This window comes from Saimiri boliviensis, chromosome X (genome assembly GCF_048565385.1).
Source record: "Saimiri boliviensis isolate mSaiBol1 chromosome X, mSaiBol1.pri, whole genome shotgun sequence".
NCBI lineage: Eukaryota > Metazoa > Chordata > Mammalia > Primates > Cebidae > Saimiri > Saimiri boliviensis.
In genome coordinates this window covers 41,269,979-41,274,695 of record NC_133470.1, presented here as the reverse complement: position 1 = coordinate 41,274,695, position 4,717 = coordinate 41,269,979, and the positions used below count along the sequence as shown (strand labels likewise).

Here is a 4,717-nt window from a genome sequence, read left to right as displayed (position 1 = left end):
AGATTGTGCCATTGCACTCCAGCCTGGGCAACAAGAGCGAAAATCCATCTCAAAAAAAAAAAAAAAAAAAAAAAAAAAAGAAAAAGAAAAAATACAAATACTGTATTATTCCAGCTATATGAGATACCTAGAATAGTCACGTTTATACAGACAGAAAACCGAATGGTGGCTGCCAGGGGCTGGGAGCAGTGCAGAATGGGGAGCTGTTACTTAATGGGTACAGTTTCAGTTTCGCAAAACAAGAGTTCTGAAGATTGGTTGCACAATATGAATGTACTTACCAGCATTGGACTGTATACTTTAAAATAATAAAGATGGCAAACTTTATGTCATATGCATTTTACCACAGTTAATGTTTTTTTCTTTGAGTTTTGCTCTTGTTGCCCAGGCTGGAGTGCAGTGGCATGACCTTGGTTCACTACAACCTTCACCTCCCAGGTTCAAGTGATTCTCAGGTGATCTGCCCGCCTCAGCCTCCCAAAGTGCTGGGATTACAGGCGTGAGCCACCATGCTCGACTGGTTAATTTTTTTTTTCTTTTTCTTTCTTTCTTTCTTTTTTCTTTTTTTTCAGTCTCACTCTGTCACCCAGCCTGGAGTGCAGTGGCGAGGTCTTGGCTCACTGTAACCTCTGCCTCCTGAGTTCAAGAGATTCTCTTGCCTCAGCCTCCTGAGTAGCTGGGACTACAGGTGCCCGCCACCATGCCGGGCTAATTTTTGTATTTTTAGTAGAAACGGAGGTTCACCACGTTGGCCAGGCTGGTCTCAAACTCCTGACATTGTGATCCACCCGCCTTGGCCTCCCAAAGTGCTGGGATTAACGGATATGAGCCACTGCACCCAGCCTAAATATTTTTTTAGGGGAAAAAATTAGCCGGGCATGATGGTGTGCATCTGTGGTTTGAGCTACTCAGGAGGCTGAGGCAGGAGGATCACTTGAGTCCAAGTGGTTGAGAATGCAGTAAGCCAGGATCGTACCACTGCACTCCAGCCTGGGTGACAGAGCAAGATCCTGTCTCAAAAAAAGGGTAAGGGGCAGAAAAAAATCTTGATTCCTATTTTGAATGGGCATTGCATACACATGGTACCAAAATCAGAAAATGCAAAATGGCATACAATGTTTCACTGTGGGTCTTCCTTGTCATCTAGTCTTCTCATCTGTCCCACAACCACCCATCTGCTCATCTCCCCTTGGGCATAAATTGACACCACTTTTTTTTTTTTTTTTTGAGACAGAGCCTCACTTTGTCACCCAGGCTGGAGTGCAGTGGCACGATTGCAGCTCACTGCAACCTCTGCCTCCTGGGTTCAAGTGATTCTCCTGCCTCAGCCTCCTGAGTAGCTGAGACTACAGGCATGTGCCACCACCCCTGGCTAATTTTTGTATTTAGTAGAGATGGAGTTTCACCATGTTGGCCAGGCTGGTCTCAAGCTCCTGACCTAAAGCAATCCACCCACCTTGGACTCCTAAGGTGCTGGGATTACAGGCGTGAACCACTGCGCCCGACTACCACTTTCTTGTGTGTCTTTTCATAGGTATTCTATGACTCATTCATTTCAATAGCTGTGTGTTATTTCATTGTGCATATGCACCATACCTTTCACCATTCCCTTGATAGTGATCATTCAGTTGTTCCTAGCTTGACATTTCTTTGAATTCTCTTCTAATAAAAAAAGTACACTGCATTAGGCATCTATTTATTTCACATATTCTTTGTTTTATTTATACTTATTTTAATAGGCAATATATTCACAGGGTTCACAATTCAGGAAGCACAAGAGGGTAACATTAAAACATGCCCCTGCCACTGCTGTCTCCCAGGTCAACATAGTTCCTTCTGGGCTTGTCATGTATTTGCCTGTTTCTTCACAAATGCATTCCCTGCTCTTTGTCAGCTCTGCTTTCTATTGCAGGCAACTTCATTTCCCAGGTTCCTTTGCCTGGTGGCTTCTGGCTAGCTTCAGGCAGTGGGGGAAGGGCAGGCACTTATACAGACTGGAGGGTGCAAGGAAGGCAGAGCCAAGATATTTCTCTCGTCTGTCTCTCTCTCTCTCCTCATGCTTTGTGTAGGGTTTCCCACAGTTGCTGCAACTTCTTGGCTCCAGTTCCCCTCTGGGCAGCCCCCACCATTGTTCTACTATTGCTGAATTGGACCAGCTTCTGGGATCTGGTAACACCTCCTCCCTGTGTTCCTTCAGCCCTAAAGCTGGTAGTCATTTCTTGCTATTAATAACTTCAAGGTTAATTCATAATCTTCTACTTGGTGTCTTAACTCTTTATCACTTGTGTAACCAATGTCTTTATTAATTTTCTTCTGAACGAAATACTATGATCTGTTTCTTGTGTGTGACTTTCCAGCATATTTCATGCATATAGAAGCAAATTGTATCTATTCTCTCCCTTCTGCTTTTTTCACAAATTATAAAATATTATATACACTAGCCAACACTTTGCTTTTTCATTTAGCAGTAATCCTGGAATTCTATATAAGATTTTCTAAAAATTCTCCTATTCCTTTTATTTATTTTTAATTTTTTCGATACAGAGTCTCACTCACTCTGTTGCCCAGGCTGGAGTGCAATGGCACGATCTCAGCTCACTGCAACCTCCACCTCCTGGGTTTAAGTGATTCTCCTGCCTCAGCCTCCTGAGTAGCTGGGATTACAGTCACCCACCATCATTCTCAGTTAATTTTTGTATTTTTGTAGAGACGAGTTTCACCATGTTGGCCAGGCTGGTCTTGAACTCCTGGCCTCAGGCGATCTGCCCACCTTGGCTTCCCTGCCAAGGGGAAGTGCCTGCCCTTCCCCCATTGCCTGAAGCTAGCCAGAAGCCACCAGGCAAAGTGTAGGGATTACAGGCATGAGCCACTGTGCCCAGCCTCTCTCTATTTTTTTTTTTTTTTAATCCATCGTGGAGATGTACTGCAATTAAATTGTGACACAATCTTGCTTATTTGTTTATGTGTTGTCTATGGCTGACTACTTTCATATTGTGAGTTTTGTCCAATTCTTTGTTCAAGAAGCCAAGAACCTGGACATCTTCTACTGATAACAATACCAGTCCCTTATTGATGGGTATTCGGTTACTTATGATTTCCTGCTATTACAAACAATTCTGCTGTGAATAATCTTGAATTATACCATATCACGAACTATGGAAAAAAATTCTAGAATTGAAATTGCTGGGTCAGTGGGTATGTGTGTTTAAAAACTTTTTGTTTTCTTTTATGAGACGGTCTTGCTCTGTCACCCAGGCTGGAGTGCAGTGGCATGATCATAACTCACTGTAGTCTCTAATTCCTGGGCTCAGGTGATCCTCCCGCCTCCACCTTCCAAGTAGCTGGGACTGCAGGCATGCACTACCATGCCCAGCAAATTTTTTAATTTTCTGTAGAGACAGGGTTTAGCTATGCTGCCCAGGCTAGTCTTGAACTCTCGGGCTCAAGCGATCCTCTAGCCCCAGACTCCCAAAGGGATTATAGGCATGAGCTTCCTCACCTGGCCTTTAAATTTTTTTTTTTTTTTTTTAAATACAGGGTCTCTATCACCCAGGCTGGAGTGCAGTGGCGTGATCATAACTCACTGCAGTCTCTAAAATCTTGGCTTAAGCATTCCTCCTACCTTGGCCTCCCAAGTAGCTGGGACTACAGGTGAGCACCACCACGCCCAGCTAATTTTTTGTATATTTAGTAGAGAAGGAGTTTCATCATGTTACCCAGCTGGGCTCAAATGATCTGCCCGCCTCAGCCTCCCAGAGTGCTGGGATTACAGGTGTAGGCCACTGCACCCAGCTGAAAGCTTTTTTTTTTTTTTTTTCAAGCAGACACAGGCTTGTTTTATTTAACAGCTGATCTATGAAATGACAAAGGCCAGTATGTATAGACAAAGGGAGAGATTTTATTTCTTGGTCTCTTCGTCCTTGGACAAAGTCTTGATGATCTCCTCCTTCTTGGCCTGGAGGTGCTCTTTGCTTGTGGATGTGTTCCATGAGCATCCGCTTGTTTTTGAACACATTCTCCTTCAACTTCAGGTACAGGCTGTGATCCATGTGGTGATCAATCTTAGATTCACGGCATCTTCTGAGCAACCTGTGCAGAATCCTCCTTCTCCTCATGCACGTCACTGACCTTCTCTGGCATTTAGGCATTGTCTGTACCCTTTCACTTACCTACGCCCATGTGCCTGCCCTTCCAGTGGGCCAAGGTGTTTTTCTGGCATGGAGTCTGGGAATGGGCAGTTACAAGCTTGAGATAATCAGTCCATCTTTGATCAGTTTCCAGATCTGCTGGCTGGAGTTGGCACTGGCGATTTCATTGGTCTCAGAGGGTCCAACCAGACCTTCTTCTTGCCACAGTGGAGGACACTCTAGCGACAAGCCTCTTCTGAAGCCTGAGCATACTCATGGTTGCTGCCGCAGCAGTGAAAGGAAAGAGCTGAATGCTTTTTAAGCTTAAAATTTCAAAAATATATTCTTGATACGAATGGGAGCAAAACTTCAAGGGCTCCAGGCAAACAGTATGTTGGCTTTAATTCTGATTTGATTTTGTGTATGAAAGCATGGTCAAAGTCATTTCTCATAAACAACACAATTTTACATTATTATATGTACTTTTAAAAGTAGGTATTTTGAAAGTCTTCCATGTATACAAGCAAGTGAAGGCAAAAGGGCAGGCCTCTGTAATTACCTTGAAATTTTCAAAAAGTTCAAGTACTACT

General features: G+C 43.7%; 1 pseudogene; it reads right to left on the bottom strand.

Moving 5' to 3' along the window:
* Positions 1 to 3,898: 3,898 nt before the first annotated feature.
* Positions 3,899 to 4,404, bottom strand: LOC120366545 (large ribosomal subunit protein eL19-like; annotated as a pseudogene).
* Positions 4,405 to 4,717: the final 313 nt, after the last annotated feature.